This window comes from Mchenga conophoros, linkage group LG10, assembly GCF_057382185.1.
Source record: "Mchenga conophoros isolate Kocher_MC1m ecotype Shallow Benthic linkage group LG10, M_conophoros_male_GT1.1, whole genome shotgun sequence".
Classification (NCBI taxonomy): Eukaryota; Metazoa; Chordata; class Actinopteri; order Cichliformes; family Cichlidae; genus Mchenga; species Mchenga conophoros.
In genome coordinates, this window is record NC_140535.1 from 7,889,171 (window position 1) to 7,904,289 (window position 15,119).

General features: G+C 38.7%; 1 long non-coding RNA gene across 10 annotated transcripts; it reads left to right on the forward strand.

Moving 5' to 3' along the window:
• Positions 1 to 952: 952 nt before the first annotated feature.
• LOC146565312 (uncharacterized) lies at positions 953 to 11,030 on the forward strand. 10 transcript variants are annotated; one of them, XR_014894085.1, is made up of 11 exons: positions 963 to 1,024; positions 1,230 to 1,310; positions 2,528 to 2,688; positions 3,226 to 3,387; positions 3,640 to 3,678; positions 3,854 to 3,973; positions 4,116 to 4,277; positions 8,137 to 8,250; positions 8,977 to 9,122; positions 9,550 to 9,607; positions 10,561 to 11,030. It is a non-coding gene; the product is annotated as an uncharacterized LOC146565312 (long non-coding RNA). The 10 variants fall into 10 exon arrangements; XR_014894083.1 differs by having other exon boundaries at positions 953 to 1,310; XR_014894081.1 differs by having other exon boundaries at positions 958 to 1,024; positions 1,230 to 2,688.
• The last annotated feature ends 4,089 nt before the right edge of the window (positions 11,031 to 15,119 follow it).

The window sequence follows — 15,119 nt, forward strand, 5'->3', positions numbered from 1 at the left end:
TAATCCAGGATGATGTGGGGCTTTCTCTTCCCAGAGTCCTGGACTTGTAGCTCACGGTGCCTGGTGCTCAATAAGACAACCTTTTTTCTTTGCTTGGGGATGTAGGAAACCACAGCCTTGCCCCCCCCCCCTAGCGACCTGGACGGGAGAGACGATCATCGAATCTTACTGCCCGATTAATTTGCTCAAATCATTTTTTTTTTGACATGGTAGCATGAAACAGAAGAGCCCTGTCTCCCCATTTCACAGGCTTGTTGTCGTTTCATGTTGAGACCTGTACAGGCCAGCCAGCATCACAAGCCCCATGTAAGCCTGCAACTCCTCATCTATGTCCTTCCAGTCTTTTACTGACCTGTTGCCCCTGCAGGTTGGTGAAATGCAGGATTAGCTGCATAATGTCCTCTGCAAAAAAAAGATGGAAAGTGCTCACAGGGCTGCTGATCCTATACGAATTGCATAATGGGTTGGTCCTGGGGTTAAAATGGGGGGAGGAAAAAATGGCAGGACCTCTTCGTGTGTGGGTTGCCACATGATTTCTCCATTTTTAGATCTCCACTGGCCATCCCCCAGTCTTGTCTCTTCCTCCTGCTCTTCTTCCTCCTTCTCCTTCTCCTCCTCCGCACATGAGCTGCAAAGCTCCTCGGTGCCTGGCAAAAATTCTTCTTCGCTGTCAGAAGTATCTCCACTGCTTGTGGAGAGTGCAAAACTGCAGCAACAGCCTCCTCTAAACTGAGTGCACGCTTCATTGTGTCTGTGCAGAAATGACCACTCAGACCAGGCTGCAAAGTATTCTCATAGACTTCAAAGGTGCACCTGAATAAACATGCTATACCATACATCCAATAAGAGAGAGGAGGCACACTCTTGATCAAGAAAAAACATAAGCGCACCCTTTGATCTCTCCCCCCCCCCCCCCCCCTCTCTCTCTCTCTCTCTCACACACACACACACACACATGCACATACATACATACACAATACCATTTTATGGTGGTTAGCTGTTTTATTGTCATGCATTTTACAAGGTAAGATAACCATGTCCTGCATTCAAAACCACTGAAAATGTCTATGGTGGTGCTGTGCCTAATATTGTGCTGGTGTATGCTGGGTAATCGCACAGCTAGCGACTGGGTGACTTTATTCACCCGCTTCGGCTGTTGTCAGTCCATATCCCCTAGATATGGACCATCTCCTGCTAGATTGTTCAGAAGGTTGTTATCATCCATCCAGATGGAGGATCACTAACAGGAGCGTGGGAAGACTCCAGAATCCACTCTGGCTGCAATCCGGTGGATACAGGAGTGTGTACAGGTAAGACCGTTTAAACGGACAGCATTTATAGAATGACTATTAAAAGTCAGACCAGCGAGTGTCAATAATGTTAATGTGGTTATGTTAGTAATACACCGAGTGCTAATATAACAGCTTTAAGATGCATTTGTAGATGTTATTACGTGTTTTACCGTCTTTATGGTGCTAGCTTAAAGTTACGGTGTAAACGTTAGCTTATATTGGAGTAAAGCTGTTACTGTTTAAACGATGTTAGCACAGAAATATTAGCTTCTGTCATGACTGACGAAGTTACTAGTTAATAAAGTTTCCAGTAAAGTGTTTAATCGCAGCCACAGACTGACAGCAAATATCTCGATTAGCTTCAGTGCATCTGTAATAAATATGTGCAAGTTTCAGTGCTTCGTTTAAACTGTATGATACTTATACTGACCCAGGGTCAGTGTAAAATACAATCCTAGCTGTGTGAACAAAGCCTGGCTCCTTTAATCCTGCATGAAAAACCTCAGGATGCAGGCTATTATTACTCTTTCCTGCTGGCACACCTGTCACACCTGAGAGTCAGCTAGAAACTTACAGTGACGTGGACATCATGCAAAGACTGCCAGACTCTGTAATACTGCGAATGATCAGTGACTCAAGTTAACACTAAACTTTAAACGGTACCTCTGTGTCTCTGTGTGCTGAACATTTAGGATTGAGTCAGGCTGCATCTGTGTTAGTCCTCTGACAGACTGGTGACCTGTCCAGGTGTGCTCTACCTATGACTACTGGGACAGGCTCTAGCTCCTGTAATAGAAATTTTATGTTATTCTCATTTAAAGCATTTAAGTGCTTATGCATATGCTTAGTTGTGACACTGTTATAGACTGTTCAATGAAGGTTTCTAAAACTAGATGAACTTACTTCAGCAGTTTGAGAAAACAACTCCCTTTACAGGTGCTGATAACGTCAAGGGCACAAAACAGCATAACCATTGATCCGTTAGGTTTCATAGCGAGACACGTGAAGTGGCAGAGCTGACATGACTGAACTGTGATGTTTGATGTGTGTTTGCTCTCCTGTGCACAGTAATAAATAGCATGATCACAGCTCTTTCTGTGTTGCAGACTTTATTTAAAAAATTCCATGACATCTACTATAACTGAACCAACCTGGTGCTCTTCATTTATGGAGGCTGTTGAGTCTGAATGTTGGATGTTGTGTATCTCGTGTTCTCTGGGCTTTGTTGTCCTCAGTCTTTTTGCAGGATCAGAAAACAAAACCGGGAGGCGCGTAAATGTTTCTTCTCCATGATGTTTCTTCAAATGTTTCTTCTGGATGATGATATGACCGTGACACGGGATGCCACCTTTGGTCTTGTGACGAAGCAAAGCTCAGGAAGAAGTGTGATTAAATGGTACCCACATGTTGAGAAGGATGTACAGGGCACCTGCAGCCAAATCCAAGCTTCAGCTTAGTTGTAGTTGCAGAATGCTATAGGACTGAGACATCTAAGGCATCAAATGTTTGATTAAACGGATGAAAAAGAGAAGTTTTTTCCCTATAATTATCACTTCTTAAAATCTGTAGCAACTTCAAGTCTGTCAGCATGCTGGGCATGCTCAGAATGTGACAATATATTTTTGTTCAATATTTAATTTCTTTCAGTTGCAATTGTTAAATGAAAAAATATATATTCTTATAATTTAGCAAACGAATTTATAAAAAAAAAAATACATATATCTGTATTAGTTTTAGTAAATTAATTTGACACCTGTATTGAAAATACCATATTGTATTCATACAGAATCAGTATGGTATCATTGTTTGTCTGTTCACTGATTGTTGAAGCTAAGAGCTACTTTGATCTGTTTAGATCTAAAGTATCCAAAGTTGAGTTCTAATGTTTCTTCACCCCTGTGTGTGTGATATGTGATTTCCTACATGCTGGCAGAGCAGAGCAGCAGTTTGTGCTCACAGATGGTGACGGTGTGGAGAGACGGTGGTATTTCCTCAGAAGAACCAGCAGAGTCACAAAGGACACCAGTCCATCTCACCACCTTGACTTGCTGACTGATGTTCGTCTACACTGCACAGAGGAAATCAACTGACCGAGGTTTGTCCAGTGACGTGTTATGAAATGTATATTTGTTTTATGCTTACAGATATGTTTTTCTTGACAGAGGCTCTGCAGAGGTTAGACAAAGCAGAGAAAACATGTGCTTTACATTTTACTGTGATTTATTGAGATATTTGTTGCCTGATGTTCAGCAGGAATGGAGAAATAGAATCAAAGGGAGATGTTTTTCCTGTTTTTGTAATGATGTAAGTAAATCTTCAATATTATTTATTTGCTTGGTTATATTAGGAGCGTTTCTGAGTGAGGGGGAGAGGAGTCATCATCCAGGTAAAGTGACGTGGATCAGTGGATACACTTGTCTCCCCTTTAAAGGAGACGATCCAAGTCATCCTTAAATGTTAGCGCTTTCAAATACACAAACATTTTTAAAGGACAAAAATGAACATCCAACTTTGACTGTAATACAAAATAAATCTTTGCATGTGTGTTTTCAAACTCTCAGATGGGCAGTATATCAGTCTTGGACTGTCTAACCTGCCGGAGCAGCACTGAATGACCACCGCACGAGCATGTTCCTGCAACATTCAGCATCTGATCCTTCATCTGTGTGCTTCTGCTTTTGGTAAGTAGAGTTACCCAACTCCAGTAACTCTAAACACATGCCATCCATTTCTAACGGCCTGGTTACTTCCTGTCAGTTACTTTAGAAACCATGTGGTCACCTGACCTAACACTGTTTCTTCTTCTTCTCCTTAATGTTGAAGTGTCAAATGTCAAACAGCTGGAGAGGAAACTACACCAGTGTACTGGGATGTTTCAGCAACACGTGCCAGATGCTGTTCCTTCATGGTGACATCACCAGAGACAGTCCCGCCCACCTCAGGACCCATTGATTATGATGATCTGATCCATCAAACCCCCAGCAGGTGAACTTTATTCATGACATAACACCGCAACAATGTAAAAAATTAAACAGCAACAGTCTAAATGTAAAGTGCATTCTAAAGTCCTCTTCAATAAATTGTATGCAAAGAGTCATTCAGGTCACTACAGAACCCAGAGTCTTCATCATTAAATCTCTGGTTGCTTCATTTTTTCTATCCTATATCAGATATTTTAAAGGTTAGCTTAGGTAAAGTTCCATTCTCATGGTGAGGCAAAGTGCTTTATGTGTGTGTGTGCCCGTGTCATGAACGGCTATAAAAGGCCTATAATTAAAGAACAAAGCGGGGTTTGAGTTCGAGTTGCGGCAGACTGTCACTACTTGTAAATGGAACGCAGCCTTCCTACGGCGGACAGCTAATAACAGGAATCGGACGCGGTCCAGCCAAGTCCACAGCAACCACCATAGCAACCGCCTAGCATGACCTTAAAAACATATTCTGTCTTCATAACTATCAAAATCGTGAAATGATTTGCAAAGTGTGAAAGTGTTACAGCTGCAGAGAGCTATGGCGGTATCTATGGAAGCTGTTTACATAGCTAATAATATACGATGTAACCATGGAGACAGTCAGTCACTTGAGCTAGCGGTGCATGTTTACTACAGTGAATAAGGTGATTGAGTGCACAGCGTCCACACTCTGCAGGGGGTAAAGACATTACTTCAATATTGTTTTATATTGATATATATTAGCCTTCTGTTGACCATCACCTCAGGTTCACCATTACAGTTTCAGATTACAGATGCACACTGTCTAAACACATTCAAAAACTCATGTCTCAGAAATAAGCACAGCTGTTCATGTTTGTCATTAGAGTTTTATTTGTAAGAAAATTATGAACTTCATATTGTGCATTAAATAAAAGAACATTTCACAACTCTGAGTCAACAGAAACAGGTAACAGAAATGTCTCTAATGTGTACAGTGTAGTGTAAGCATTAAAAGATCATAAAGGAAAAACTAACATTTATGTGAAACTAATTGTAATAAAAAATGAGCAGGTGCTTTATAGATTTAAAAGAAAGAATCTGAAAACAACACTTTTTTGGTCTAAGTGATCAAAGTAGAAAACAGAACTGATGTTCAAGAACAAACCGTAGCTGCACTAATATTACACATCTCGATCGTTGTACTGAACAGACATGTTGCTTTTAAAACCACATGCAGTGTGTGACCATGACTGTTCACTGAGACCATGAACGCCACTTCGCTGAAGCATTCTTCTTCTTCTTCTTGCCATTAAATTGGAAGCAGAAGCAGCACGAGCTGATTTGATCTACTGAAAGGAAAAAGCAGAACATCTGAGTTGAAACCAGTCAGCTGAAATCATTAAGACAGGAACAAATTCAATGCAGTGTCTCAAGTGGCTTAGCCTGTTACAACTGTTGATACAAGCTAAATACGGTTAACACACAGTGTCAGGGAGCTCCAGTGTGGGAACTAGTGGCTTTAGGTTTGTAGTCATTTAACTTTCATCCATTCATTCATTTAATTCAGGAGGAAGAAATGCCAGGTTGGTGCAGGCTGGTTACATGCATTTGGTCCCATGCTGTCTTTAATTAAATGACTTGGTTCATTTTATGGCTGGGCTGTATGTGGGGTTATATCATGTTATTTGGGCAGGAGTACCTGTCCCCTGTTAGACTTAGAAAGTTTCTCCATAAGTAGAGTTTCTAACTCTTCTAGCACATCTGTGGCTGACAGCTTTTTGGTGGCTCTTTTTACCCCACACTGGTTGTGAGTGTGTAAATAGCCCCACTAGTTATTTTGGGTTGCAGTTAACTAGGGAGGAAGGGGTGGGTATGCCATGATTAGGTGAATAACAATTATATGTGATACATAAATTTCACAATGCATGCATATATCTCTATCAATTAAACCTGGCCTGAGGGCTGCCATTTTTTACATTCAGTTATTTCTCTTAGAAATGTTGGAACTAAATAATGAATGTGTTACAGTTAAAGTGAAACACTGGTCAGTGTAAATGGCTCATTGGGACACAGAAACCTTTAAATTAAACCTGATATCTAGTGTCAAACAATATCAAAGCTGTAAAAGATGTTTACATTCAGAATTTATAAAACTATGATTGTAAATAAATTCAAACAAGTGAGCTTTTCTCTTTGTGCTGAATATCAACACTGTGGTTTCTTAGACTGTAAGCTGTACTTTAGTGCAACCAGTTGCAGAAGCTGCCACTCCAAATGTCTTTTGATAACAAGAAAAAAATACCTTTTCAGTACACGGCCTGAAGTTCTTCTCCGACATCTTCTGCAATCGGCTTTGTCTGCTGGTTTGAAGACAATAAACCACAAAAAAGATGATTTAGTCACTTTGTCTGCGTCATGCAGCTCGAATGTGTCGTGTAACGATGTTGAATAGCCGTCGTTATCCCTCTGCTTTGAGCCTTTTATCAAAAGTTACAGCTAACTTCATGAAGTTGTACAAAAAGGCTTCATTTCGCCGAGACAGTGCGTTTCTGACTATTACATGCATTTGAATGGAGTTCTTGCACGAAACAAAGTATAAGTTTTCATTATGTGAATAACTTGTATTTTACACTGACCCTGGGTCAGTATCAACTTCATGAAGACAGCTGTAACTTTTGATAGAGGACTCACACACACACATATTTATGGCTTTGCCTTATAGAATTCAGCATCTCCGTGCTGAGGAAATAGGTTTTGCAGCTGTTTGAGCTAAGATTTTCAAGTTATTCACAAATTGAAAACCTATACTTTGTGTCGGGCGAGAACTCCATTCAAATGCATGTAATAGCGAGAAACGCACTAATGTGGTGAAATAAAGCGTTTTTCCATAAACTTCATAAAGACAGCTGTAAATTTTGAGAGAAGACTCACACACACATTGGGGGGATATTGAAGTCTATAAGATAAAGCCATGAATATGTTTGTCTGAGTCTTCTATCAAAAGTTACAGCAAGCTCTATGAAGTTGATGAGAAACGCGTTTCTCACTGTTACATGCATTTGAATTTAGTTCTTGCCCGACACAAAGTATAGGTTTTAATTTGTGAATAACTTGAAAATCTTAGCTCAAACAGCTGCAAAACCTATTTCCTGAGCACTGAGATGCTGAATTCTATAAGGCAAAGCCATAAATATGTGTGTGTGATTCTTCTATCAACAGTTACAGCTGTCTTCTTGAAGTTGATACTGACCCAGGGTCAGTGTAAAATACAATCCTAGCTGTGTGAACAAAGCTTGGCTCCTTTAATCCTGCATGACAAACCTCAGGATGCAGGTTATTATTACTCTTTCCTGCTGGCACACCTGAGAGTCAGCTAGAAACTTACAGTGACGTGGACATCATGCAAAGACTGCCAGACTCTGTAATACTGTGAATGATCAGTGACTCAAGTTAACACTAAACTTTAAACAGTACCTCTGTGTCTCTGTGTGCTGAACATTTAGGATTGAGTCTGCATTGACTTTATTTATTGAGACTTTAATGTGCTAAAAGCAGGTTGAAGACAGCTCAGAAACATTTGAAGATTAAAATTTAGCATTATGGCTGCTGGTGGTTTGTAAAGCCTATACTCAGCTGTAGTTTTTGTTACTAATTTATGTTTGTTGTTGTTTAACACAGATTTCAGAAGAGCAAATATGCTTAATAGTTTAACTAGATTTCATTTGTCAGTGTGGGACTGCTGAGTCACCTGAAGAACTCATTTCATTCATTCTCCACATGATGTTCATATACAGAAATGTTTCACAGGAACTGGTTCCTCCCAAACTGTGAACTAGTGTGTTTCCATAGATTATCTCTGTATGAATGTACTTTTAAATGAAGGCAAGTGTTTGTCCTTTTTTGTTCCTCAGTTACAGTACGTGATATCTTGATATCAGGCGGTCAACACTGGGGGAAGACAAGAAGCAGACGTACTTCCAAGAGGGAGCTGCAGGGAGGACACAGCCAGGTCACTGAGGTCAGAGGTCAGAATCTGAAACAGCTCAGGTTTATATTTTAGGGGTTATAAAAAATCAAAATGTATTTATGAAGAAACCTTTAAATAATAGTCATAATTATGATTATTATAAGAAATATCAAACATTTAAGTGGATTTTCTGTTACACATGTTGTATTAGCCCTGCAATAAACTGGCAGCCTGTCTTTGTCCTGTATCAGCTGGGATAGGCTTCATCCTCCCGCAACCCTGAATTGGATACATTGTATTCCAATTATGTAATCTGATCATTTACAAACTCAAGGTATCTAATCAAAATGTAAGTAATAATTATAAAATGGGAAAGCAGAAATAAGTGTGACATAAATGTAAATGTGTTAGCTGACATAGAGGACAGCTACATGTAGTCTGAAAAACCTTTGTTGTCAAGTTTGCAGGTATATCAGCACGAGACATTCTTACATAGAAGAGTCTGTTAAAGTCTCTAACTCAGCGAAGCATTATTGGTCCCGTCTGTTTGGATAAATATAGTAAGTTGATGTTTGTCCATTTATTGACACATTTTCTTAAGTGCTTATCCAGTTCAGGATCACAGTGGAGCTGCAGCTGGATATGTTCATTAAATAAACCTTACAAAAGTTAACAATAAACCTGCATCCATGTACGTTGTTGTCCACAGGATAAGAAAATCAAACTGGAACACTGTGGAACATGTTAATAAATGTTTGTGTGTTTATGCCTGTGTCTTTCACAGGAGGCGCTGGAAGGTTCCTGGTGAATCAAAGCAGAACCATAAAGGTTGCTGGATTGCATGATGGCCTTACCCCTGAGCAGTCATCCTGTTAAAGGAGGAACCAGTTAGAAGCTGTTTTCAAAGTAGCTGAGCAGATTTCATCTCAAGTAAGCGATTAACTGTTTGTTCATCTGTTCTGCCACTTAAAGAGCATTTAAGGACGTCTTTTGAGTGTCCAGCTGAATTAATTCTACTGGCTCTCATGGTCATTTGTTATTATAGACATATTTTTCATGTTCATCCAGCTATTTAGTAAATTCTATCTATTTAGTAATATCCGTCAGCTATAAAATGTAATATAAATATAAAAAATATCTAAATATCTCCTGCACTTTATATTTTAATGATGTAAGTCTGTTATCGTGTTACATTAGCATTCCTCACATATCAATGAGATGCTGTACAGTACAATCCTACTGACGCAGCAGAGGGATAACGACGGCTATTCAACATCGTTACACGACACATTCGAGCTGCATGACACAGACAAAGTGACTAAATCATCTTTTTTATGGTTTATTGTCTTCAAACCAGCAGACAAAGCCGATTGCAGAAGATTTCGGAGAAGAACTTCAGGCCGTGTACTGAAAAGGTATTTTTTTCTTGTTATCAAAAGACATTTGGAGTGGCAGCTTCTGCAACTGGTTGCACTAAAGTACAGCTTACAGTCTAAGAAACCACAGTGTTGATATTCAGCACAAAGAGAAAAGCTCACTTGTTTGAATTTATTTACAATCATAGTTTTATAAATTCTGAATGTAAACATCTTTTACAGCTTTGATATTGTTTGACACTAGATATCAGGTTTAATTTAAAGGTTTCTGTGTCCCAATGAGCCATTTACACTGACCAGTGTTTCACTTTAACTGTAACACATTCATTATTTAGTTCCAACATTTCTAAGAGAAATAACTGAATGTAAAAAATGGCAGCCCTCAGGCCAGGTTTAATTGATAGAGATATATGCATGCATTGTGAAATTTATGTATCACATATAATTGTTATTCACCTAATCATGGCATACCCACCCCTTCCTCCCTAGTTAACTGCAACCCAAAATAACTAGTGGGGCTATTTACACACTCACAACCAGTGTGGGGTAAAAAGAGCCACCAAAAAGCTGTCAGCCACAGATGTGCTAGAAGAGTTAGAAACTCTACTTATGGAGAAACTTTCTAAGTCTAACAGGGGACAGGTACTCCTGCCCAAATAACATGATATAACCCCACATACAGCCCAGCCATAAAATGAACCAAGTCATTTAATTAAAGACAGCATGGGACCAAATGCATGTAACCAGCCTGCACCAACCTGGCATTTCTTCCTCCTGAATTAAATGAATGAATGGATGAAAGTTAAATGACTACAAACCTAAAGCCACTAGTTCCCACACTGGAGCTCCCTGACACTGTGTGTTAACCGTATTTAGCTTGTATCAACAGTTGTAACAGGCTAAGCCACTTGAGACACTGCATTGAATTTGTTCCTGTCTTAATGATTTCAGCTGACTGGTTTCAACTCAGATGTTCTGCTTTTTCCTTTCAGTAGATCAAATCAGCTCGTGCTGCTTCTGCTTCCAATTTAATGGCAAGAAGAAGAAGAAGAATGCTTCAGCGAAGTGGCGTTCATGGTCTCAGTGAACAGTCATGGTCACACACTGCATGTGGTTTTAAAAGCAACATGTCTGTTCAGTACAACGATCGAGATGTGTAATATTAGTGCAGCTACGGTTTGTTCTTGAACATCAGTTCTGTTTTCTACTTTGATCACTTAGACCAAAAAAGTGTTGTTTTCAGATTCTTTCTTTTAAATCTATAAAGCACCTGCTCATTTTTTATTACAATTAGTTTCACATAAATGTTAGTTTTTCCTTTATGATCTTTTAATGCTTACACTACACTGTACACATTAGAGACATTTCTGTTACCTGTTTCTGTTGACTCAGAGTTGTGAAATGTTCTTTTATTTAATGCACAATATGAAGTTCATAATTTTCTTACAAATAAAACTCTAATGACAAACATGAACAGCTGTGCTTATTTCTGAGACATGAGTTTTTGAATGTGTTTAGACAGTGTGCATCTGTAATCTGAAACTGTAATGGTGAACCTGAGGTGATGGTCAACAGAAGGCTAATATATATCAATATAAAACAATATTGAAGTAATGTCTTTACCCCCTGCAGAGTGTGGACGCTGTGCACTCAATCACCTTATTCACTGTAGTAAACATGCACCGCTAGCTCAAGTGACTGACTGTCTCCATGGTTACATCGTATATTATTAGCTATGTAAACAGCTTCCATAGATACCGCCATAGCTCTCTGCAGCTGTAACACTTTCACACTTTGCAAATCATTTCACGATTTTGATAGTTATGAAGACAGAATATGTTTTTAAGGTCATGCTAGGCGGTTGCTATGGTGGTTGCTGTGGACTTGGCTGGACCGCGTCCGATTCCTGTTATTAGCTGTCCGCCGTAGGAAGGCTGCGTTCCATTTACAAGTAGTGACAGTCTGCCGCAACTCGAACTCAAACCCCGCTTTGTTCTTTAATTATAGGCCTTTTATAGCCGTTCATGACACGGGCACACACACACATAAAGCACTTTGCCTCACCATGAGAATGGAACTTTACCTAAGATAACCTTTAAAATATCTGATATAGGATAGAAAAATGAAGCAACCAGAGATTTAATGATGAAGACTCTAAAACCCACTGTCTTGGCGAAATAAAGCGTTTTTGAACAACTTCATATAAATCGCTGTAACTTTTGATAGAAGACTCAGACAAACATGTTTATGGCTTTATCTTATAGAACTCAATATCCCCGTGCTGGGCAAACAGAACAGGTTTTGCAGCCGTTTGAGCTAAGATTTTAAAATTATTCACATAATGAAAACCTATACTTTGTTTCAGGCGAGTTTCCCATTCAAATGCATGTAACAGTGAGAAACGCATTGTCTTGGCGAAATAAAGCGTTTTTGAACAACTTCATATAAATCGCTGTAACTTTTGATAGAAGACTCAGACAAACATGTTTATGGCTTTATCTTATAGAACTCAATATCCCCGTGCTGGGCAAACAGGTTTTGCAGCCGTTTGAGCTAAGATTTTAAAATTATTCACATAATGAAAACCTATACTTTGTTTCAGGCGAGTTTCCCATTCAAATGCATGTAACAGTGAGAAACGCATTGTCTTGGCGAAATAAAGCGTTTTTGAACAACTTCATATAAATCGCTGTAACTTTTGATAGAAGACTCAGACAAACATGTTTATGGCTTTATCTTATAGAACTCAATATCCCCGTGCTGGGCAAACAGGTTTTGCAGCCGTTTGAGCTAAGATTTTAAAATTATTCACATAATGAAAACCTATACTTTGTTTCAGGCGAGTTTCCCATTCAAATGCATGTAACAGTGAGAAACACACTGTCTTGGCGAAATAAAGCGTTTTTCAACCACTTCATATAAATCGCTGTAACTTTTGATAGAAGACTCAGACAAACATGTTTATGGCTTTATCTTATAGAACTCAATATCCCCGTGCTGGGCAAACAGGTTTTGCAGCCGTTTGAGCTAAGATTTTAAAATTATTCACATAATGAAAACCTATACTTTGTTTCAGGCGAGTTTCCCATTCAAATGCATGTAACAGTGAGAAACACACTGTCTTGGCGAAATAAAGCGTTTTTCAACCACTTCATATAAATCGCTGTAACTTTTGATAGAAGACTCAGACAAACATGTTTATGGCTTTATCTTATAGAACTCAATATCCCCGTGCTGGGCAAACAGGTTTTGCAGCCGTTTGAGCTAAGATTTTAAAATTATTCACATAATGAAAACCTATACTTTGTTTCAGGCGAGTTTCCCATTCAAATGCATGTAACAGTGAGAAACACACTGTCTTGGCGAAATAAAGCGTTTTTCAACCACTTCATATAAATCGCTGTAACTTTTGATAGAAGACTCAGACAAACATGTTTATGGCTTTATCTTATAGAACTCAATATCCCCGTGCTGGGCAAACAGGTTTTGCAGCCGTTTGAGCTAAGATTTTAAAATTATTCACATAATGAAAACCTATACTTTGTTTCAGGCGAGTTTCCCATTCAAATGCATGTAACAGTGAGAAACGCATTGTCTTGGCGAAATAAAGCGTTTTTGAACAACTTCATATAAATCGCTGTAACTTTTGATAGAAGACTCAGACAAACATGTTTATGGCTTTATCTTATAGAACTCAATATCCCCGTGCTGGGCAAACAGGTTTTGCAGCCGTTTGAGCTAAGATTTTAAAATTATTCACATAATGAAAACCTATACTTTGTTTCAGGCGAGTTTCCCATTCAAATGCATGTAACAGTGAGAAACGCATTGTCTTGGCGAAATAAAGCGTTTTTGAACAACTTCATATAAATCGCTGTAACTTTTGATAGAAGACTCAGACAAACATGTTTATGGCTTTATCTTATAGAACTCAATATCCCCGTGCTGGGCAAACAGGTTTTGCAGCCGTTTGAGCTAAGATTTTAAAATTATTCACATAATGAAAACCTATACTTTGTTTCAGGCGAGTTTCCCATTCAAATGCATGTAACAGTGAGAAACACACTGTCTTGGCGAAATAAAGCGTTTTTCAACCACTTCATATAAATCGCTGTAACTTTTGATAGAAGACTCAGACAAACATGTTTATGGCTTTATCTTATAGAACTCAATATCCCCGTGCTGGGCAAACAGGTTTTGCAGCCGTTTGAGCTAAGATTTTAAAATTATTCACATAATGAAAACCTATACTTTGTTTCAGGCGAGTTTCCCATTCAAGTGCATGTAACAGTGAGAAACACACTGTCTTGGCGAAATAAAGCGTTTTTCAACCACTTCATATAAATCGCTGTAACTTTTGATAGAAGACTCAGACAAACATGTTTATGGCTTTATCTTATAGAACTCAATATCCCCGTGCTGGGCAAACAGGTTTTGCAGCCGTTTGAGCTAAGATTTTAAAATTATTCACATAATGAAAACCTATACTTTGTTTCAGGCGAGTTTCCCATTCAAATGCATGTAACAGTGAGAAACACACTGTCTTGGCGAAATAAAGCGTTTTTCAACCACTTCATATAAATCGCTGTAACTTTTGATAGAAGACTCAGACAAACATGTTTATGGCTTTATCTTATAGAACTCAATATCCCCGTGCTGGGCAAACAGGTTTTGCAGCCGTTTGAGCTAAGATTTTAAAATTATTCACATAATGAAAACCTATACTTTGTTTCAGGCGAGTTTCCCATTCAAATGCATGTAACAGTGAGAAACACACTGTCTTGGCGAAATAAAGCGTTTTTCAACCACTTCATATAAATCGCTGTAACTTTTGATAGAAGACTCAGACAAACATGTTTATGGCTTTATCTTATAGAACTCAATATCCCCGTGCTGGGCAAACAGGTTTTGCAGCCGTTTGAGCTAAGATTTTAAAATTATTCACATAATGAAAACCTATACTTTGTTTCAGGCGAGTTTCCCATTCAAATGCATGTAACAGTGAGAAACGCATTGTCTTGGCAAAATAAAGCGTTTTTGAACAACTTCATATAAATCGCTGTAACTTTTGATAGAAGACTCAGACAAACATGTTTATGGCTTTATCTTATAGAACTCAATATCCCCGTGCTGGGCAAACAGGTTTTGCAGCCATTTGAGCTAAGATTTTAAAATTATTCACATAATGAAAACCTATACTTTGTTTCAGGCGAGTTTCCCATTCAAATGCATGTAACAGTGAGAAACACACTGTCTTGGCGAAATAAAGCGTTTTTCAACCACTTCATATAAATCGCTGTAACTTTTGATAGAAGACTCAGACAAACATGTTTATGGCTTTATCTTATAGAACTCAATATCCCCGTGCTGGGCAAACAGGTTTTGCAGCCGTTTGAGCTAAGATTTTAAAATTATTCACATAATGAAAACCTATACTTTGTTTCAGGCGAGTTTCCCATTCAAATGCATGTAACAGTGAGAAACACACTGTCTTGGCGAAATAAAGCGTTTTTCAACCACTTCATATAAATCGCTGTAACTTTTGATAGAA